Consider the following 25940-nt stretch of genomic DNA (forward strand, 5'->3'; position numbering starts at 1 on the left):
CACACAATTGTACGTACTCATCACATCAGACGCCAGCAGCACTCCTAATATATAGCTAAACTTCTTGAAACAGCACTTTCCCACATAAATATATATGGTCATTATATTTGATACATTTGTACCTAAATCATACATGCTCATCACATCTATTTCGAACCGTTTGATAACACTGTCATACTATGTGAAATAGCACTTTCCCATCGAGAACATCACATCTGATGTGGACAGTACACATCATATTGCCAAATCACATGAAATAGCACTTAACTACCAAACACATATGTGATTCTCGCATCAGATGCCGACCTCTCTCTCAATATAGCCAAAGAACTTCAAATAGCAAGTTCCTACCCCAAAATATTCATAGTCATTACATTTTCTCCGATTCCTACTGCTGACATAGGCATATAACTAAAAATATTACTCTCCTACCAATTTCATACATATTCATACATGTTCTTATATCTGATTTGTACTGTGCTCTTAATATAGCCAACCATACCTAATGCACTCTAAACATTGAGTGACCACGTAAGAACGGGTTTTCATACAAAAAGTATACTTGTTCATTCCATCTTTTTCGTATGTGCTCATAATATATCGGTACTATATGAACTAGCGCTTTCCTACCCAAATCATTCAGACTTATCACATCACATTTGTACCGTATTCTTAGCATAGCCATAATTACTATCATAGCATTTTCCTACTCAAAATATATGCATGTTTATCTTATTTGACGCGAACTGTACTATAACTATTGTCATACTACTTCAATGTGCAATTCCTAACCAAAATCATACATACCCATCATATGTTATTCAAACCCTACACTTTCCTACCAAAATCAAACATGCTCATTACATCTGATCCTACCATACTCTTAACATGACCATACTACTTGAAATGGCAAGTACGAAGTCATCACATCTAATACGGAGTGTTGTCATAAATTGGCTTACTACTGAGACTAGTAATTTCTACTAAAACGAAACTATCTGATGTGAGTTGTACTCTTCATCTGGCCATAATACTTCCAGGATCACTTTCCAAATCAAAACATATACGCTCTTCATATTTGAAATAGACTGTACTCTGAACATATCCATACTATTTGAAACAGCTTTTTCCTCACACAATTGTACATGCCCATCACATCAGACGCCAGCAGCACTCCTAATATATAGCTAAACTTCTTGAAACAGCACTTTCCCACATAAATATATATGGTCATTATATTTGATACATTTGCACCTAAACCATACATGCTCATCACATCTATTTCGAACCCTATTGATAACATTGTCATACTATGTGAAATAGCACTTTCCCATCGAAAACATCACATCTAATTTTGGCAATACCCATCATATGGCCAAATCACATGAAATAGCACTTAACTACCAAACACATATGTGATTCTCGCATCAGATTCCGACGTCTGTGTCAATATAGCCAAAGAACTTGAAATAGCACTTTCCTACCCCAAAATATTCATAGTCATTACATTTTCTCCGACTCCTACTGCTGACATGGGCATATAACTAAAAATAGTACTTTCCTACCAATTTCATACATATTCATACATGTTCTTATATCTGATTTGTACTGTGGTCTTAATATAGCCAACCACACCTAATGCACTCTAAACATTGAGTGACAATGTAAGAACGGGTTTTCATACAAAAAGTATACTTGTTCGTTCCACCTTTTTCGTATGTGCTCATAATATTTTGGTACTATATGAACTAGTGTTTTCCTACCCAAATCATACAGACTTATCACATCACATTTGTATCGTATTCTTAGCATAGCCATAATTACTATCATAGCATTTTCCTACTCAAAATATATGCATGTTTATCTTATTTGACGCGAACTGTACTATAACTATTGTCATACTACTTCAATGTGAAATTCCTAACCAAAATCATACATACCCATCATATGTTATTCAAACCCTACTATTAGTATAGCTATACCACTTGAAAAAGCACTTTCCTACCAAAATCAAACATGCTCTTACATCTGATCCTACCATACTCTTAATATGACCATACTACTTGAAATGGCAAGTACGAAGTCATCACATCAAATACGGAGTGTTGTCATAAATTGGTTTACTACTGAGACTAGTAATTTCTACTAAAACGAAACTATCTGATGTGAATTGTATTCTTCATATGGCCATAATACTTCCAGGATCACTTTCCAAATCAAAACATATACGCTCTTCACATCTGAAATAGACTGTACTCTGAACATAGCCATACTACTTGAAACAGCTTTTTCCTCACACAATTGTACGTACTCATCACATCAGACGCCAGCAGCACTCCTAATATATAGCTAAACTTCTTGAAACAGCACTTTCCCACATAAATATATATGGTCATTATATTTGATACATTTGTACCTAAATCATACATGCTCATCACATCTATTTCGAACCGTTTGATAACACTGTCATACTATGTGAAATAGCACTTTCCCATCGAGAACATCACATCTGATGTGGACAGTACACATCATATGGCCAAATCACATGAAATAGCACTTAACTACCAAACACATATGTGATTCCCGCATCAGATGCCGACCTCTCTCTCAATATAGCCAAAGAACTTCAAATAGCAAGTTTCTACCCCAAAATATTTATAGCCATTACATTTTCTCCGACTCCTACTGCTGACATAGGCATATAACTAAAAATATTACTCTCCTACCAATTTCATACATATTCATACCTGTTCTTATATCTGATTTGTACTGTGCTCTTAATATAGCCAACCATACCTAATGCACTCTAAACATTGAGTGACCACGTAAGAACGGGTTTTCATACAAAAAGTATACTTGTTCATTCCATCTTTTTCGTATGTGCTCATAATATATCGGTACTATATGAACTAGCGCTTTCCTACCCAAATCATTCAGACTTATCACATCACATTTGTACCGTATTCTTAGCATAGCCATAATTACTATCATAGCATTTTCCTACTCAAAATATATGCATGTTTATCTTATTTGACGCGAACTGTACTATAACTATTGTCATACTACTTCAATGTGCAATTCCTAACCAAAATCATACATACCCATCATATGTTATTCAAACCCTACACTTTCCTACCAAAATCAAACATGCTCATTACATCTGATCCTACCATACTCTTAGCATGACCATACTACTTGAAATGGCAAGTACGAAGTCATCACATCTAATACGGAGTGTTGTCATAAATTGGCTTACTACTGAGACTAGTAATTTCTACTAAAACGAAACTATCTGATGTGAGTTGTACTCTTCATCTGGCCATAATACTTCCAGGATCACTTTCCAAATCAAAACATATACGCTCTTCATATTTGAAATAGACTGTACTCTGAACATATCCATACTATTTGAAACAGCTTTTTCCTCACACAATTGTACATGCCCATCACATCAGACGCCAGCAGCACTCCTAATATATAGCTAAACTTCTTGAAACAGCACTTTCCCACATAAATATATATGGTCATTATATTTGATACATTTGCACCTAAACCATACATGTTCATCACATCTATTTCGAACCCTATTGATAACATTGTCATACTATGTGAAATAGCACTTTCCCATGGAAAACATCACATCTAATTTTGGCAATACCCATCATATGGCCAAATCACATGAAATAGCACTTAACTACCAAACACATATGTGATTCTCGCATCAGATTCCGACGTCTGTGTCAATATAGCCAAAGAACTTGAAATAGCACTTTCCTCCCCCAAAATATTCATAGTCATTACATTTTCTCCGACTCCTACTGCTGACATGGGCATATAACTAAAAATAGTACTTTCCTACCAATTTCATACATATTCATACATGTTCTTATATCTGATTTGTACTGTGGTCTTAATATAGCCAACCACACCTAATGCACTCTAAACATTGAGTGACAATGTAAGAACGGGTTTTCATACAAAAAGTATACTTGTTCGTTCCACCTTTTTCGTATGTGCTCATAATATTTTGGTACTATATGAACTAGTGTTTTCCTACCCAAATCATACAGACTTATCACATCACATTTGTATCGTATTCTTAGCATAGCCATAATACCTATCATAGCATTTTCCTACTCAAAATATATGCATGTTTATCTTATTTGACGCGAACTGTACTATAACTATTGTCATACTACTTCAATGTGAAATTCCTAACCAAAATCATACATATCCATCATATGTTATTCAAACCCTACTATTAGTATAGCTATATCACTTGAAAAAGCACTTTCCTACCAAAATCAAACATGCTCTTACATCTGATCCTACCATACTCTTAATATGACCATACTACTTGAAATGGCAAGTACGAAGTCATCACATCAAATACGGAGTGTTGTCATAAATTGGTTTACTACTGAGACTAGTAATTTCTACTAAAACGAAACTATCTGATGTGAATTGTATTCTTCATATGGCCATAATACTTCCAGGATCACTTTCCAAATCAAAACATATACGCTCTTCACATCTGAAATAGACTGTACTCTGAACATAGCCATACTACTTGAAACAGCTTTTTCCTCACACAATTGTACGTACTCATCACATCAGACGCCAGCAGCACTCCTAATATATAGCTAAACTTCTTGAAACAGCACTTTCCCACATAAATATATATGCTCATTATATTTGATACATTTGTACCTAAATCATACATGCTCATCACATCTATTTCGAACCGTTTGATAACATTGTCATACTATGTGAAATAGCACTTTCCCATCGAGAACATCACATCTGATGTGGACAGTACACATCATATGGCCAAATCACATGAAATAGCACTTAACTACCAAACACATATGTGATTCTCGCATCAGATGCCGACCTCTCTCTCAATATAGCCGAAGAACTTCAAATAGCAAGTTCCTACCCCTAAATATTCATAGTCATTACATTTTCTCCGACTCCTACTGTTGACATAGGCATATAACTAAAAATATTACTCTCCTACCAATTTCATACATATTCATACCTGTTCTTATATCTGATTTGTACTGTGCTCTTAATATAGCCAACCATACCTAATGCACTCTAAACATTGAGTGACCAAGTAAGAACGGGTTTTCATACAAAAAGTATACTTTTTCAATCTATCTTTTTCGTATGTGCTCATAATATTTCGGTACTATATAAACTAGCGCTTTCCTACCCAAATCATTCAGACTTATCACATCACATTTGTACCGTTTTCTTAGCATAGCCATAATCACTATCATAGCATTTTCCTACTCAAAATATACATGTTCATTTTATTTGATGCGGATTGTACTATAACTATTATCATACTACTTCAATGTGCAATTCCTAACCAAAATCATACATACCCATCATATGTTATTCAAACCCTACTATTAATATAGCTATACCACTTGAAAAAGCACTTTCCTACCAAAATCGAACATGCTCATTACATCTGATCCTCCCATACTCTTCATATGACCATACTACATGAAATGGCAAGTACGAAGTCATCACATCAAATACGGAGTGTTGTCATAAATTGGCTTAGTACTGAGACTAGTAATTTCTACTAAAACGAAACTATCTGATGTGAATTGTACTCTTCATATGGCCATAATACTTCCAGGATCACTTTCCAAATCAAAACATATACGCTCTTCACATTTGAAATAGACTGTACTCTGAACATAACCATACTACTTGAAACAGCTTTTTCCTCACACAATTGTACATGTCCATCACATCAGACGCCAGCAGCACTCCTAATATATAGCAAAACTTCTTGAAACAGCACTTTCCCACATAAATATATATGCTCATTATATTTGATATATTTGCACCTAAATAATACATGCTCTTCACATCTATTTCGAACCGTATTGATAACATTGTCATAGTATGTGAAATAGCACTTTCCCATCGAAAACATCACATCTAATTTTGGCAATACCCATCATATGGCCAAATCACATGAAATAGCACTTAACTACCAAACACATATGTGATTCTCGCATCAGATGCCGACGTCTCTCTCAATATAGCCAAAGAACTTGAAATAGCAAGTTCCTATCCCAAAATATTCATAGTCATTACATTTTCTCCGACTCCTACTGCTGACATAGGCATATAACTAAAAATAGTACTTTCCTACCAATTTCATACATATTCATACATGTTCTTATATCTGATTTGTACTGTGCTCTTAATATAGCCAACCATACCTAATGCACTCTAAACATTGAGTGACAACGTAAGAACGGGTTTTCATACAAAAAGTATACTTGTTCATTCCATCTTTTTCGTATGTGCTCATAATATATCGGTACTATATGAACTAGCGCTTTCCTACCCAAATCATTCAGACTTATCACATCACATTTGTACCGTATTCTTAGCATAGCCATAATCACTATCATAGCATTTTCCTACTCAAAATATACATGTTCATTTTATTTGATGCGGATTGTACTATAACTATTATCATACTACTTCAATGTGCAATTCCTAACCAAAATCATACATACCCATCATATGTTATTCAAACCCTACAATTAATATAGCTATACCACTTGAAAAAGCACTTTCCTACCAAAGTCAAACATGCTCATTACATCTGATCCTCCCATACTCTTCATATGACCATACTACATGAAATGGCAAGTACGAAGTCATCACATCAAATACGGAGTGTTGTCATAAATTGGCTTAGTACTGAGACTAGTAATTTCTACTAAAACGAAACTATCTGATGTGAATTGTACTCTTCATATGGCCATAATACTTCCAGGATCACTTTCCAAATCAAAACATACACGCTCTTCATATTTGAAATAGACTGTACTCTGAACATAGCCATACTACTTGAAACAGCTTTTTCCTCCTACAATTGTACATACTCATCACATCAGACGCCAGCAGCACTCCTAATATATATCAAAACTTCTTGAAACATCACTTTCCCACATAAATATATATGCTCATTATATTTGATACATTTGTACGTAAATCATACTTGCTCATCACATCTATTTCGAACCCTATTGATAACATTGTCATACTATTTGAAATAGCACTTTCCCATCGAAAACATCACATCTAATTTTGGCAATACCCATCATATGGCCAAATCACATGAAATAGCACTTAACTACCAAACACATTTGTGATTCTCGCATCAGATGCCGACGTCTCTCTCAATATAGCCAAAGAACTTGAAATAGCAAGTTCCTATCCCAAAATATTCATAGTCATTACATTTTCTCCGACTCCTACTGCTGACATAGGCATATAACTAAAAATAGTACTTTCCTACCAATTTCATACATATTCATACATGTTCTTATATCTGATTTGTACTGTGCTCTTAATATAGCCAACCATACCTAATGCATTCTAAACATTGAGTGACAACGTAAGAACGGGTTTTCATACAAAAAGTATACTTTTTCATTCCATCTTTTTCGTATGTGCTCATAATGTATCGGTACTATATGAACTAGCGCTTTCCTACCCAAATCATTCAAACTTATCACATCACATTTGTACCGTATTCTTAGCATAGCCATAATCACTATCATAGCATTTTCCTACTCAAAATATACATGTTCATTTTATTTGATGCGGATTGTACTATAACTATTATCATACTACTTCAATGTGCAATTCCTAACCAAAATCATACATACCCATCATATGTTATTCAAACCCTACTATTAATATAGCCATACCACTTGAAAAAGCACTTTCCTACCAAAATCAAACATGCTGATTACATCTGAACCTATCATACTCTTAACATGACCATACTACTTGAAATGGCAAGTACGAAGTCATCACATCAAATACGGAGTGTTGTCATAAGTTGGCTTAGTACTGAGACTAGTAATTTCTACTAAAACGAAACTATCTGATGTGAATTGTACTCTTCATATGGCCATAATACTTCCAGGGTCACTTTCCAAATCAAAACATATACGCTCTTCACATTTGAAATAGACTGTACTCTGAACATAACCATACTACTTGAAACAGCTTTTTCCTCACACAATTGTACATGTCCATCACATCAGACGCCAGCAGCACTCCTAATATATAGCAAAACTTCTTGAAACAGCACTTTCCCACATAAATATATATGCTCATTATATTTGATACATTTGTACCTAAATAATACATGCTCATCACATCTATTTCGAACCATATTGATAACATTGTCATACTATGTGAAATAGCGCTTTCCCATCGAAAACATCACATCTAATTTTGGCAATATCCATCATACAGCCAAATCACTTGAAATAGCACTTAACTACCAAACACATATGTGATTCTCGCATCAGATGCCGACGTCACTCTCAATGTAGCCAAAGAACTTCAAATAGCACTTTCCTACCCCAAAATATTCATAGTCATTACATTTTCTCCGACTCCTACTGCTGACATGGGCATATAACTAAAAATAGTACTTTCCTACCAATTTCATACATATTCATACATGTTCTTATATCTGATTTGTACTGTGCTCTTAATATAGCCAACCATACCTAATGCACTCTAAACATTGAGTGACAACGTAAGAACGGGTTTTCATACAAAAAGTATACTTGTTCATTCCATCTTTTTCGTATATGCTCATAATATATCGGTACTATATGAACTAGCGCTTTCCTACCCAAATCATTCAGACTAATCATATCACATTTCTACCGTATTCTATCATAGCATTTTCCTACTCCAAATATACATGTTTATCTTATTTGACGCGGACTGTACTATAACTATTGTCATACTACTGCAATGTGCAATTTCTAACCAAAATCATACATACCCATCATATGTTATTCAAACCCTACTATTAATATAGCTATACCACTTGAAAAAGCACTTTCCTACCACAATCAAACATGGTCATTACATCTGATCCTACCATACCCTAAATATGACCATACTACTTGAAATGGCAAGTACGGAGTCATCACATCTAATACGGAGTGTTGTCATAAATTGGCTTAATACTGAGACTAGTAATTTCTACTAAAACGAAACTATCTGATGTGAATTGTACTCTTCATATGGCCATAATACTTCCAGGGTCACTTTCCAAATCAAAACATATACGCTCTTCACACCTGAAATAGACTGTACTCTGAACATAGCCATACGACTTGAAACAGCTTTTTCCTCACACAATTGTACATGCCCATCACATCAGACGCCAGCAGCACTCCTAATATATAGCTAAACTTCATGAAACAGCACGTTCCCACATAAATATATATGGTCATTATATTTGATACATTTGCACCTAAATAATACATGTTCACCACATCTATTTCGAACTCTTTTGATAACATTGTCATACTATGTGAAATAGCACTTTCCCATCGAAAACATCACATCTAATTTTGGCAATACCCATCATATGGCCAAAATCACATGAAATAGCACTTAACTACCAAACACATATGTGATTCTCGCATCAGATGCCGACGTCTCTCTCAATATAGCCAAAGAACTTGAAATAGCAAGTTCCTACCCCAAAATATTCATAGTCATTACATTTTCTCCGACTCCTACTGCTGACATGGGCATATAACTAAAAATAGTACTTTCCTACCAATTTCATACATATTCATACATGTTCTTATATCTGATTTGTACTGTGCTCTTAATATAGCCAACCATACCTAATACACTCTAAACATTGAGTGACAATGTAAGAACGGGTTTTCATACAAAAAGTATACTTGTTCATTTCATCTTTTTCGTATGTGCTCATAATATATTGGTACTATATGAACTAGCGCTTTCCTACCCAAATCATTCAGACTTATCACATCACATTTGTACCATATTCTTAGCATAGCCATAATACCTATCATAGCATTTTCCTACTCAAAATATATGCGTGTTTATCATATTTGACGCGGACTGTACTATAACTATTGTCATACTACTTCAAAGTGCAATTCCTAACCAAAATCATACATATCCATCATATGTTATTCAAACCCTACTATTAATATAGCCATACCACTTGAAAAAGCACTTTCCTACCAAAATCAAACATGCTCATTACATCTGATCCTACCATACTCTTAACATGACCATACTACTTGAAATGACAAGTACGAAGCCAGCACATCTAATTCGGAGTGTTGTCATAAATTGGCTTACTACTGAGACTAGTAATTTCTACTAAAACAAAACTATCTGATGTGAATTGTACTCTTCATATGGCCATTATACTTCCAGGATCACTTTCCAAATCAAAACATATACGCTCTTCACATTTGAAATAAAGTGTACTCTGAACATAGCCATACTACTTGAAACAGCTTTTTCCTCACACAATTGTACGTACCCAAATCATTCAGACTTATCACATCACATTTGTACCGTATTCTTAGCATAGCCATAATACCTATCATAGCATTTTCCTACTCAAAAAATATGCATGTTTATCTTATTTGACGCGGACTGTACTATAACTATTGTCATACTACTTCAAAGTGCAATTCCTAACCAAAATCATACATACCCATCATATGTTATTCAAACCCTACTATTAATATAGCCATACCACTTTCCGACCAAAATCAAACATGTTCATTACAACTGATCCTATCATACTCTTAACATGACCATACTACTTGAAATAAAAATACATAATGTTCAGAAGGCCTTTAATAGCATCTCCTAACTTTTCATACACTGTCCTAGCACGAGATGGGTTATCTGCAACCTGCTTATAATTATAGATTTGTCATTTATAGAGCTCAAATAAGCACCTTTAAGAACCAACCGCGGACCGTCTTATAAGTATATCCAACATAAAAGGCATGTCAACTATTCACTCTAAAGCTATCGTCATGACAAAACCGAGGTTTTGTCACTTCAACAGTATGAGGCAAAACTGAATGAGGGGCTCGCATTCGCCTACCTTACCCAATACAGACATTGAACTATTCCTAAATCTATTTAAGAGAGTATTTATAATGAAATCACCACAATCTTTACACATTGGAGAATTTGGGAAATACTCTTTTGGGGGACTGTCTGAACTATAAGATTTATCCTTGAAATTACCCTCAAAATATTTAAACAATTTAACGACATTCACACTATTTTCTAACCAATCTAAAATTTCTTCACAAGGCTCAATGTTTTTCCATGCATCTATATGCTTATGTAGATTCCCTGCTTGAAAACAGATTTGATCTCGAAACGGCAATTTTTTAAAATCAAATTGATCCCCTGTGACTACCTCTTCAGCGGAAGTAACATGAAACGGAGGTTTGAGAAGCCTTCTTCTGCAATTAACCCAATTTTCTTCAATTTTGTCATCAGTAATCTATAAACGATCAAAATTCAAATCAACTTCCCAATCAGGAACGACTAGATTCAATTTAAATCTCTTAACTTGGCCTTCCTACAAAAAACAAAAACAAAATTTAAATATTACATAGAAAAGATTTCAAACCTCCATTCCACATGACAAAAACCGCTAAGGGATTAGACTCTTTTGGAATGAAAGAAAGAAAATATGCATTAATATGAAAGAAAACGGATTCGATCTGACAAAAAAAATTGGAACATAAAAACTCAATACAAACAATTTATAACATTAACAAATAACAGTCTATTCTCTCTTCTTTTTCGGGCAGTTATTAACGAAGTGTGTAGTTTCTTTACACAAAAAATATGCAACCCTTGCATGCTGAAATCTTTGTCCGAAGCCTGGTCTGCGGGGTCCCATAAACGGAGGAAAACCTGGACCTTGATAACCTTAAGCAAATGGCATCAGCATATAAAAAGGAGGATAAAAATAGGGTGAATTTCACTGATCCAGCAAAACGTTTGCCTCTGGATTACCTTTGGTCTCCTTATTGCCTACTTCGGACTTTGAATCACATTTCTTAGTTTTTGCCAATTCTGCTATAGTTGCTGAAATCTTTTTGTCCTCGCTGGACCCCAGTAATTTAAGACATAGAACACAAATATCTGTGTTATCTTCATACTGTCTGCACGCCTGCAGTGCTTTACTAAAATACTCTGTGTCGCTATGACCCGCCTTAAGAGCACATTCAACAACAACATTCCAAACTAGCCAGAAAAAAACACTTGGAGCTGTTAGTTTTTGCCTACCCGCCAATACCCTTACATTTTTGAATGCCTCCTCAACCCTTTCAGCATTGTGGTGTTGCTTCATAGAGTCCATCTGTTTTTCCATCTGCTTCATCCTCCCTTCTAAATCTGCACCAGAATACACACTAGTATTAACAGGAGGAGATGCCATATTAGACACAGTAGATCTTGTAGACGAATTCCCAACTGATGTCTGCAATCCAAATGGGCCTACAAAAACACAAACACAATCAATTTTAAATACAACAATTTTACAAGATCAACATAAATCCTTGAAACAAAACGTTGGATAATATATTTATATGTACAATGTATGTATAATACAAATTGTTAAAAAAATACAATTTTGAATTAAAAACTTAACATATTATACAAGGTTTAACGATAAACCATGAAAAATTCAGAGTTGACAGTTTGAGACAATGTGCATAATGAAAAACTTGGACATAGGTGAACCAATAATATCTTTACTCAATCCATATAACTGTTGGCCATTTATCTCTGCAAAAGGGCATATACCATAAAAAATTTTAATTTGCAACCTGTAGTCAATACCTATGTAATGATATACAAAGTATATTATGATCCTTTTTTGAAAAACGTTCTGATTGTGGCGCCTTCGGATCACTTGTTTTTAGATGGGTGAGATAAGAATAATGGAAATCAAATTGTCTACAGACTCCAACTACAGACCTTTAACATAATACATCCAAATTTGTTTAGCATTCGTATAAAAATGGTAAGTCTAAGTATTTCACTAACTGAAAAATGGACTTAATTATGTTAAAAAAATAACCTTAATTTGTCTCCTTATCAACCAGAAATTAAGTCATATGTAACATAGAATTCAGTAGGTAATCTTGAAATAATATTCAATTTCTTATTTGATGTAATATGAAGAGTTAATATTTGATACAAAAATGGCTTGCTTAAAGACTTTTCTTTGAAAACTGTAGCTTATGACTATTCCTCAAATTCAAATCACTGTTTAAATCTAAGTGACACCTAATGTCAAATACAGTTCACTTTACCTAGAAAACCTGGGAGAGAAAACGTTGTATACTAATCTAGCCATTCAAATATTGTGTTGTTGTTTAAATCAGAATGATATATCATGCGTCTGTTCTTAAGAAAGCGGTTTTTTTTTTCTCGTTTTTTTTTCAAAGGCATATACCTAGAGAGTTGTGGTATGTAATTAAAGCCGTGAAATATTGAACAATATCAAGGATCTTGAATGGATAAAAATGCTACCTTTCTACATATCCATTAAAACAATAATAGATCCTCTTCTCGCGTTGTTTAAAAAATGTTTTAGATACAATTGGCAATACCATGATTATCTTTACTGTTCACATCATTAAAATTTTGTCAATTCCAAATGTTTATTTTTATACCACTATTTTAATTTGACCTGAAATGCATTTGTATAAACATTGATATCTTGCAAAAAGACGAAAATATAGATTTCAAAATAGGTCAATAGTATTGCTTCTTATTGATTCAAAGATCAAATCATTATTTTTATAATGACAAAAACTCTAGAGCACTAATCATATGTGCATAATTGATAGCTACCGGTTTATATTGTTTTTTGTCATTAGAACATCAAACGATTACCATGTTTAAGCGCTTTTTAAGTTGGTTTTGGCCAGTTAAATGTCATGTTATCAGTTAAATTATTTTATACTAAGATTACCGTCGACACTTAATTTTGATTCACCTTTACTTAGGACGATGGTAAAGGGTCTGATACATTCATAATAAAAGCAATGACATATCAGATGTCCGCCAGATGAAATTTATTTCACAGCTTTTAGGTTTCTTGAATGACCTCCAAACCCTTTATCGAAAAATAAAAAAAACAATGCTTAGTTACGGCTTTGATTTTCTCTTGAGAAATGTCAAAAGTTAATTCAAAGCAGGAGACAATTCACACTCGGATTGCTAATGTCAAATGTATTTCCATGGTGAAAAGGTATAACCTTTGAAGTTAAACCTGCAACGAAGTTAAAAATCAACCTTTATCTTATTCATTAAGTTTTTTTTTTTGGTAGTTAGTGTACGGAGTTGTCGAACTTGTCTACATGAAATTCAGGAAATATTTGATAAATACATCCAAGGAAAATATTATAAAAAATATTTTTTTTAATACAATTAAAAAAAAAAAGATTATGGTAAAAAAAGCAAACCACTACATGTAATATATCTCATCACTCATTTGATAGCTGTACATCAAATCTGCAGAATACCTCTGAAACCCTAAATTAATTGGTGTTAAGCATGCTTCCGTAGACCATCTGATCAGCCCGAGGCCTCAAATATCTCAGGGATCAACACAACTACCTCAAAGTTAAAAGGGGTCTTTTGACCTCATATTTAGCAAAATAAGCTCATCACATTTGACGCAAACTAGTATAAGCATGGCCATATTGTTTGAAAGATAACTTTTCTACCGAAAAATTTCATTACCTTCACATCTGATGCGAATCAGACCCCTAACATGGTCATGGAACGTAAAATAACAATTTTCTACCGAAAATGTATATGCCTACTATGGTCAAAGTTCTTCAAATAAGACTTTCTTACCTTGAATCATTCATTTCCCTCACACCTGTTTCGAAACCTACACTTCACATGGTCATATAACTTGAAATCGTACTTTCCTTACCAAAATATGCACATCACATAAGATGCAAACTGCACTCTTTGCTTTGTTATAGTCCGTAAAGCCTGGTTATCTAATCTGATGCGAATTGTACGCTTGACATGACCAAACTATTTCAAACAGATGATTCGAAGCCTACTCTTCACATAACCAATACTACTAAAATTGCACTTTCAAGCCCAAAATCACTCATGCTCATAAACATCTGATGCGGACTGTAGTCTTAACATGGCCGTATGACAGAAAAACTACCCAAACAATTGCATGCTTATCACATCATATAAGAATTGTACATGGCCAAACTGTTTCAAATAACTTGTTTTTGCTAAAATATACATGCTAATCACTTAAAATGCCAACAGTATTCTTAATATGGCCAAAGTACTTGAAATATAATTTTTCTACCAATAACTTACATGGTCATCACATCTAGCGCAAACCGTACCCCTTAACATGACCGTATGACAGAAAAAAACTACCCAAAAATGCATACTTATCACATCATATAAGAATTGTACGCCTAACATAGCCAAACTGTTTCAAAGAACTTATTCCCGCCAAAATCATACATGCCCATAACTTAAGATGCCAATCATTTTCTGCATATGGCCAGAGTAATTGAAAAATCATTTTCATACCCAAAATCAATAATGTTCATGACAACTGATGTGTACTGTTCTCACTTAAATAGCCACTATACAATTCCAACGATACCAATACTGTGTGAAAAATTTTCGTACCTTAATTCTCTTTACCAATCACATATGATGTGAAGTGAACTCTTGATACGATCATATTACTTCAAATAGCACATTCGTACCAGAATCATGCATGCATATCACATATGATTTGATATAAAGCGCAAGTATGACAATATTACATGAAATAGCACTTTCCTACCTATAATCATGCATGCTTATCACATCTGATTCGTACTGTATTCTTAATATGACTCGACATAACATTTTCCTACCAAAAACGTACATGATCATCACATCTGACGCAAACCGTACCCCTGACATGCCCGTATGACAAGAAACTACCCACAAATGCATCACATCTTATATCTCATCATATAAGAAGTGTACGCCTAACATGGCCAAACTGTTTCAAATAATTTATTCCTGCTAAAATCATATATGCCCATAACTTAAGATGCCAACCGTTTTCTTAATATGGCTAACATACTTCAAATATCATTTTCCTACCCGAAATCATTTATGCTCATGAAAATTGATGCGTACTGTCCTCCCTTAAATAACCTTTATACAATTCCAAAGATAGCAATACTTTGGTTCAAAAAACCCTAAATATGACAATACCACATGAAATAGCACATTCCTACCTAAATCATATATGCTCATCACATCTGATTCCTACTGTACTCTTCATATGACGTCACGACTCGAAATAACATTTTCCTACAAACAACTTACATGATCATCACATCTGACGCAAACGGTACCACTGACATGCCCGTATGACAAAAAAAAAACTACCCAAAAATGCATGCTTATCATAACATATAAGAAGTATGCGCCTAACCTGACCAAACTGTTTCAAATGACTTATTCCTGTTAAAATCATATATGCCCATAACTTAAGATGCCAACCGTTTTCTTGACATGGCCAAACTACTTGAAATAACATATTCCTACCCAAAATCAATAATGCTCATGACAATTGATGCGTACTGTTTTCACTTAAATAGCCATTATACAATTTCAAAGATAGCAATATTTATGAAATATCATTTTTTCGTACCAATTCTCCAAACCAATCACATATGATGCAAGCTGACCTCTTAACGTGATCATACTACTTGAACTAGATCATTCTTGCCTGAATCATACATGCTCATCACATCTGATTTGATATGTAAACTAAGTATGACCATTCTACTTGAAAAAGCACTTTCCCACCTAAATCATACAGGCTCATCACAACTGATTCATAATGTATTCTTTACATGACCTTATGACTCAAAAAAACATTTTCCAACCAATAACGTACATGATCATCACATCTGTAGCAAACCGTACCACTGACATGCCCGTATGACAGAAAAAAACTACCCCAAAATGCATGCTTATCACATCATATATGAACTGTACGCCTAAGATGGCCAAACTGTTTCAAATCAGTTATTCCTAATAAAATCATCCTTGCCCATAAAATAAGATGCCAACCGGTTTCTTAATATGGCAAAAGTACTTGAAATATCATTTTCCTACCCAAAGTCATTAATGTTCATGACGGTTGATGCGTACTATTCTCCCTTAAATAGCCATTATACAATTCCAAAGATAACAATACTGTGTGAAATACCATTTTCGTACCTTCATTCTCCATACCAATCGGAAGAAAAGGCACATTCTTACCAGAAGCATACATGCACATCACATCTGATTTGATATGAAGCGTAAGGATGACAATATTACTTGAAATAGCACTTTCTCACCTAAATTATAAATGCTCATCACATGTGATTCGTACTGTATTCTTAATATGACCTTGCCAGTCGCAATAACATTTTCCTACCAATAACGAACTTGATCGTCACATCTGACGCAAACCGTACCCCTGACATGCACGTATGACAGAAATCTACTCCAAAATGCATGCTTATGATATCATATAAGAATTGTACATGGCCAAACTGTTTCAAAATAACTTATTCTTGCTAAAATCATCTATGCCCATAAGTTAAGATGCCAACCGTTTTCTTAATATGGCCAAAGTACTTGAAATATGATTTTCATTCTCGATATCATTAATGCTCGTGACTTTTGATGCGTAATGTTTTCAATTAAATAGCCATTATACTTTTCCAAACATAACGATATTGTGTGAAGTACCATTTTCGTACCTTAATTCTCCACCCCAATGACATATCAAGCAAACTGAACTCTTGGCATGATCATACTACTTGAAATAGCACAATCTTACCAGAATCATTTATGCTCATCACATCTGATTTGATATGTACCCTAAATATGATCATTCTACTTGAAATAACACTTTCCTACTTCAATCATACATGCTCATCACATCTGATTCGTACTTTATCTTTAATATGATCTTACGACTCGATATAACATTTTCTTGCCAATAACGTACATGATCATCACATCTGACGCAAACCGTACCCCTTACATGCCCGTATGACAGAAAAAAAAACTACCCAAAATGTATGCTTATCACATCATATAAGTATTGTAAGCCTTACATGCCCAAACTGTTTCAAATAACTTATTCCTAATAAAATCAAACATACCCATAACTTAAGATGCCAACCGTTTTCTGAATATGGCCAAAGTACTTGAAATATCATTTTCCTACTCAAAATCATTAATGCTCATTGGAATCGATGCGTACTGTTTGCCCATAAATACCCACTACTCATATCCTATCCCCGTGCAGGTACGGGGGTTAAAAGATAGGCCTACAGCAGCGCAAAGCTTGTCGTAAAAGGCGACTAAATAGTGCTCAGAAACCTAGCAAGGGGCTACGCGCTCTGCCCACAGAGCAGCTGGAATGGGTACCCCTGGCGTGTTATATGTTGGGGTTGTCCGGCTGTAATACGGAATACCTGACCGTTAAACGTAGTGGTGCACCGTGTTGGGAAACATGTGACATAAAAAACCCTTCTGTGTGATTCGATAGGAGTAGGAACCTTTACGCTCCGCCACAGTAGGCTAAATTGCCCGTCACATTCGTCAATGTTAACTTGAGCGGAGGCAGTTCTCAGGTTTGACCTCTCGAAGTAACGGAGAGTTGTTACTCGTACACCTTTGTCTAAAAGAAACGATCGCATCGCAGTTTCAGACGAAGTGGATTTGTTGATACCACCAAGATAGAAATGACTTATTTTACGCACAAAACCGCAGAATTTGGACGAACTTGTAGGATAACATGCTGATGTCGGAAAATGCACTGGGATACCTTTAGTACCAAGACATGTATCATTTAAAGGTTCAGACATATTTTCCCTCGAGTATTCACAAATATCAACACACTGAGCATTAGTATGTATGTCCCTTATTCTTGTATTCTTGAAATCAATAATCAACTATACAAGTATTATAATCAATACCTGTGTCGATTCGACGATATATTTATGATTCACATCGATTACGCAAGCAAATAAACTATGTAAAATGAAATAGATTTATTGTACAACTACCTTCTGCATTATTTGCACTGCACATATGCACATTTCGTACTTCACAATTACAGGATCAAAAGGATCAGAAAACACTTAAATGCGTTATAAAAATATAGCGATAATATGTAAAAATGAAATGAGGATCCTGAAAAATTTGAAAGATCTTTTGGAGACAATCAGTTCAATACTATTATTTGAATATAATAGCATTAAATCATATGAATTTACAACACTGTATATTTCTATCCCCTGTACTCAGTTAAAATACCGACTTAATTTCATTATACATCTTTTGTTCAAAAAAGATGGTACACCTATAGATACAAATACATAGTTCTTGTTAGAGTTTCCTCATACTTTGTAAAAAAGTAATTCCAAATCATCTTCCAAATATACAGAGGAAGATGTTCACAAAATGCTGGAATTTTTAATCGACAACATTTTTGTCCAGTGTGATGGACATATTTTTTCAACAAACGGTCAACATTCCAATGGGAGCAAATTGTGCTCCTTTACTTGCTGACCTATTCCTTTAGTCTTATGAGGCTGACTTCATAGCTGATCTGATCCGAAAGAAAGAATATCGTTCGGCTAGACCCTTTAATCTCAGTTTCCGTTGTATAGATGACGTATTATCTTTAAATAATCCTAATTTCGGGGATTTGATACATCGCATCTACCCAAACGAACTTGAGATAAAGGATACTACATACACTGTGAAGTAGGCCTCATATCTTGACCTACACTTAGAAACAGATGGTAAAGGAGAGCTATTGACCAAACTTTACAACAAACGTAATGACTTTTCATTCAAAATTGTCAACTTTCCTTTCATCTGTAGCAACATCCCTTCAGCACCTGCGTATGGAGTGTTCATATCACAACTCATACGTTATGCCAGAGCTTGCCGAAACTACGCAGACTTTTTGTATCGCGCTAGAACTCTAACAAATAGGCTTCTGGAACAGGGTTATGTTGCTACAAGATTGACGACATCACTACAGAAGTTTTATGGTCGTCATCATGAACTCGTGGATCGTTATGGTGTATCCATCTTCGCCATGAAAACGGATTTATTCAACAGGACATAGTTTTCCTTTCCTCGTTTGTCTACCCCGGACTTTTTATGAGCAACTCGGCGGGTGTTTCTAGAAAAGCAGATGATGCTTATCCTGCCGGTGCACCTGGTCCATGCTCCCAGTTTTTAGTGGAGTCCGAGTTGCTCATTTGCTTTTGTTACTTTGTATGTATGATTTTAGTTACTTTATGTTCTTTGTTGTGTATGTCTGGTCTTTGTCCCTGGATTACATTCTTTCGATTACCGCCATAACCTTGATTCCCTTGATTACTCTTACATGTATCATTCAAACGCCGCTCTTGTTAACCTTTGAGGATCATGCACAAAGAATTCTGCGTAGAAAGAAAAAAAAATTCCGTTAATTATACAATTAACCAACAGAGTCAGTATGTCTGTACTGGGCATTACACAACCACTACTTCATCAGAATAACTAGACTATTGTTGAATTCAACACTTTATGTTCTTTGATGTGTATGTCTATTTTCCATGTCTGGTCTTTGTCCCTGGATTACATTCATTTGATTACCGCTATAACCTTGGTTCCCTTGATTACTCTTTCAATTTGTCTCCATCACATCAACCCAAGCACTACTTTAAACTCAAAACCAAAAACTGTGTCAAATCATGACGGAATTTCCAAAAACCAGTCAAAACCAAAGATCAATAATTACGTGTACATTACAATATAGTTTACTTCAAATATGGCTTTACTAATGCTTCATTTTATTAATATATCAAATACAACAATATAAGAATTTTACGATACAAAGTAAACACACATATAACATAATATAAGGGTAAAATTCCACACTACTACATTAAGAAGACAATTTTTCTTCTTAATTCAATAGTGAATTTGTTTTGAATCATTTTTCAGTATTTCTGATATTTGGCTATCAACTTTAAAGCCAATGCAGCAGTAAGATGAACATTTTCTGCTAAAGTCAGTATCTAGGACATTCCTTAATGAAATTGTTAATTTCTTTTTTGTCTTTAAATTACCTAGGGCTATTTGCTTTCCCTAAGGAGTGTTGACTATTCAAATATTGTGTTATTGTATTAATTTAAAAAGTACATTTTACTTGTGTACTTAAGAAACTATTTTTCAATGTCCTATACCTAGAAAGCTGGGATAGGGAATGGTGTGATGTGTAATAGAAGGGCTGATGAATAGTACATTATCAACGATCTTGAATACAAAAAATTGTGGCATTTCAATCTAATCTGGCAATTAAAAACATTAATTGATACTCTTCTCACTTTGTTTTAAACTTATTTTAGATATCATTGGCAATACCATGATTATATTCATTGTTTACTGGATTGTATTTTTGTCTGTTCTGAGCGTTCCCTTTTTTAAATCACAATCTTGAAGATATTTGATGTAAACATCGATATGTTACAAAACAGATAACAATGAACCAACAGTGTTGCTTCTTATTGACTTAAAGATCAAATAATGATTTGTTTCAATAGCTGTTAAGCTACGATTATATTGCTTGTTGCCTTTAGAACGTCGAACGATTTTTGTTAAAGCACTTTTAAGTAGGTTTTTGATCAATCAAATGTCATGTTATTTGTTAAATCATTTTATACTGTGCTTACATTCATTTTGATTAACTTTACCTAGAATGATAGGGAAAGTTTTGATAATCATAATAAAAGCAAGGAAATATCCGATATTTACGAGTGAATTTTTGGAGTCTTGCATTGTTGGTTGTTCACAATAATGATGTTGGAAAAGAACCATCAGTATGGGCTGGATTATTTGGTTTTGCAAATTGCACACCTCGTGAGGTGAGCTGACGAGACTTTATCACTATAATTTATATAAAAAATAACGTACAAAAATGGATTTAAAATGTTATGAATCTGTATTAGAAAGTAATTATGCACCAACTTTAAATCTTTTGAATTTCAAACTGTTCAGTATAACGCCAACGTAAACTCGCATCTGATGAATCGGATGGAGTGTTAAAACTTTGTTTGCCACGGAGGGCAAGTATAGTCCAACGGAGAACTATTTTCAAATTATTCAAACAGACATTAAGCCATACATGCGAAATTGACAATTGAATGGATGATTGAAGTATGTGAAGAAGGATCAACAGATAATGTAGCACTTCTAGCAGTGAATTATATTGATAGTAACATGTCAATGGTAGATATTGATCGGTCACAATTGCAACTTTTGGGGGCTGTTGGATTACTTATTGCATCAAAACTAGGGAATACAGATCCAATAAAACTTAAAAACCTCTTGCATAAGTAGGAAATTCTTTCGAACTGAAATACACGCATACCATGGAATCATCAAATTTGATAACACTGAACTGGGGATTGTTGTCCGTTACACTGATTTTCTTGATCATTTCTTGAATCAAATGACAATTGCAGATAATTTGCGAGTTGAAGTGAAAAGACATGTTCAAATATTCATTGACTTATGTGCTACTGAAATCGGATTTACTATGCACAAATCATCAGTGATAGCCGCTGCAAGTGTTGCAGACGCAACTAATGGGCTTAACACAAAATTCTATTCCGTTGACGAATTGCTGACGACTTTACCTGATGTAGCGGGTATAGATAGTGACTGCTTACAATTATGCCAGGAGCAAATCAAACGTATATTAACAATTAATTTATTTTAAATAAAATTCTATGAAAAACTCTGCTTTCCTGAGAGTAGCGTTGATTTCTTATGTAATATTTTATTCTGCAACTGCGCTTAAATAATGAACGCTTATAATAAAAACAGTACTGAAAATATTTTATATTCATTTCAGCATGTTAGACTTGTATAAAACAGGATTCGTTCAACTTGAACAAATATTCCCTTCCTGAAATAATATTGATTACATATATTCACCGACAGACTCAAAAACAAACACACAATCAATTACATTTAGAGTATCGTCTTAATCAACTCACCTTTAATATATGCGAGTATTGAACAATATATTGATGAAAGCTCATTTACTCTTAAGATTCTGAAAAAAAATTAAAATATTTGATGATCGAATAAATTGTAATAACATAATTACCAACTTGAATAATTTAGCTAAATACTCAAAACTACAAGTCAAATATGAACGTCCGTGTAGGAAATGGAAAACCAAGTCAAAACTGAAAAGATGAAAACCAGATTCGGAAAATACATTTTTTCTGTCTGTTTTTTTTCTATGAATATTTTCTAAACTATATTCAAACGATATAAGATACATACATTCAAATTTAAGTAATGGACCGGAAATAGAATGCATGTACGAAATGAATACACTCTAACATCAGTCTTGTACATGTACATGTGTCTCCTTTTTTGTATTATTTGTTAATTTGGTAACCGTCCTCTGCTTCAGAGGAAAAAAAAAAAAAAAAAAAACGGAGTTGCTCATAAAACCGTCATGTCCAGGGTAGATGAACGAACGAGGAAAGGAAAACAAAGGGTGCGCTATACAGCTACATTCAGGCGCACTGTTTTGTATATCAAGTTGACCCGGTCAAATTTTGTAAAATTTAAAAGTAAAGTTGAAATTTGGTGGATATATTGTTTCAATGTAATTGATCATTTATACATAGACAGATGCAATATATGTATTGGTAAACAGGTGTTATTTAAATGAAGAATGGTATCTGAAACGTTTCAGTCCCCTGCCGTATAATGTTCACTCCTCAGCACCAGCTGGTTGATTTTCAAAATATCTTATTTCGCACGAACTTTTGAACTAAAATTATGAGAATATGAATCGAAAAGAGTATTTTTACCCTTTTTCCACCTTCTCCACGCATACTTTCGTCCTGTGCTAGTGTCTAATTGCCTGATATGTTATCAAACATAGTAGTTGGTTGTTATTCTTGGAAAGGCACCCCTGATTTGTACTACAACTCAGTAACATTTTTTTCAGTATGTTACCATGGCTATTGGGATTAATAACAATAATCTCTTAATTACTTATAAATTACTTTAACCTGCACACCCCAAGAACATGTACTTTTCAAGGACAAAACACTTGAAATTTCTATGTGGACTGCCTCATAACAGCTTCATTTCAACAAAATGAGGCCAAATTTTCAGATTTGACCTAACCTAACCGTAATGTATTACCTAAGACACGTTGAACAAATCAATGTTCACGGCGCAGGTGGTTACATTGGAACAATCCACCATTTGATGATGACGACCATAACATTTCTGTAGTGATATCTTACATAGCCCTGTTCCAGAAACCTAATTGTAAGAAGTCTAGCGTGATACTGAAAATATGCGTAGTAACGGCAAACTCTAGCATAACGTTTAAGTTGTGATATGATACGAAGGTGCTGGAAGGATATTGCCACAGATGAAAGGAAAGTTGACAATACTGAATAAAAAGTCATCGCGTTTGTCGTATAGTTTGTTCCATAGTTTCCCCTTACCCTTTAAGTGTAGATATGTGTTGTAAAACAATAATATTAAAAATGTTCTGAAGTTCTGAGTAAGCTCTCCTGATTTGTTTATGTTTTTTTCCCAACTTTTAAACACGAAACTTGTGTAGGGTACCTTTAATGCTGACTTGCTTGAGGAACAAATTTTTAAGGATGTTTGCTTGTCATATTTTGGACCATTTGACAGATTGTCGGAATCCGCAGGTCATAATATGCATTCAGCTGACATGATATATTTCCACATCCTTGTCATTTTTTCATAGTTTAAATAAAGAAGCACATGATATAAAACACCGTCTTCTTCGTTAATGTAGCATTTTTTGGGATAGTACTTGATATAGAACACCATCTCCCTCGTTACTGTAGCATTTTGTTGTTGTCATAGTACATGATATAGACCACCGGCACTAAAAAGATTTTTTTCAACTTGTGTCCAGGATTTAGGGTTATTTTATGTCGGATGGCTGTTAATTAGAAGCAGTTGTGCAATTTCTTATAAAGTATACAATCGATAGTCGAGTGAATTTTTTAACATCTTGCACCCAATCAGTAACCATATTTTTTGGTGTAGAGATTAGATTTGATGTTTTCATCATTGCAAGAAGATAAGAACATGCATTTTATTTCCCAAATGTCTTGTTAAAATTGAGCATTTTCTGGGATTAAATGCAAAAGTGGATTAACAAAGAAATTGATTTTACATTATTAATCAATGACTTCTTTTATACCTTTATTTGGGCCTGTGTTGTAAAATGATTTTTAGGCATGTTAAAATTTCTGCTGCTGACAGATACTGTTGAAACTATGCATATTGACAATTTGTACCCGTAAGACACATACACACGTCTTCGGCTATTTTAAAATTAACCCACTGAATTGGTCATAAAATGTCACGTCCATGAAAGACGACAGATAATACAAGTCATGACAAAATAAATAAATCGGTTCTTCCGGTGCAAATGGTTATACTATTAGTGTCAAGTTATCACAGAAAAAATGATGGTCATAACGAGATTATGATGATCGACCATCATTATTTCTGTGATAACTTTATTGTATAAGCAACATGACCGAATTTTATAATCCTACTTTATAAGCATTCTGGTATGGGATGCAGAGCAGGTCAAGGAAGAATAATTTAGTGTCGAAGAAGAATTAATATCAAAGATGAATCGTTATATCTATGCACACTTGCTTTGTCTTTTAAATGAGAATGGTCGACAAGGATTTAAACAACATTCAAAAAGAAAAACATAATCCATATCGATGACGAATAGTAGGAGAAAATGGACACACACAACAAAGAACATGAAAGAAGCAAAATTACACACACATAAAAGTAAACTAACTGAGCATCTCGGACGATACACAAACCACGGAACATTGACTATATAAGCATCTTTTGTTACACTATATAGATTA

The 25940-nt window shown here is 34.1% G+C and overlaps 2 long non-coding RNA genes across 6 annotated transcripts in view; one reads left to right on the plus strand and one right to left on the minus strand.

The window, feature by feature from the left end:
- LOC148626749 (uncharacterized) overlaps positions 1-25940 on the plus strand; it is a 68475-nt gene that overhangs the window by 27869 nt on the left and 14666 nt on the right. The gene's annotated exons all lie outside the window — the stretch shown is intronic.
- On the minus strand, positions 10671-12555 carry LOC148626750 (uncharacterized). The gene is made up of 2 exons (XR_015922026.1): positions 12194-12555; positions 10671-11461 (listed from the first exon to the last, which is right to left on the minus strand). It is a non-coding gene; the product is annotated as an uncharacterized LOC148626750 (long non-coding RNA).

This window comes from Perna viridis, chromosome 1, assembly GCF_037379345.1.
Source record: "Perna viridis isolate PV_CMFRI_1.1 ecotype Kerala chromosome 1, ASM3737934v1, whole genome shotgun sequence".
NCBI lineage: Eukaryota > Metazoa > Mollusca > Bivalvia > Mytilida > Mytilidae > Perna > Perna viridis.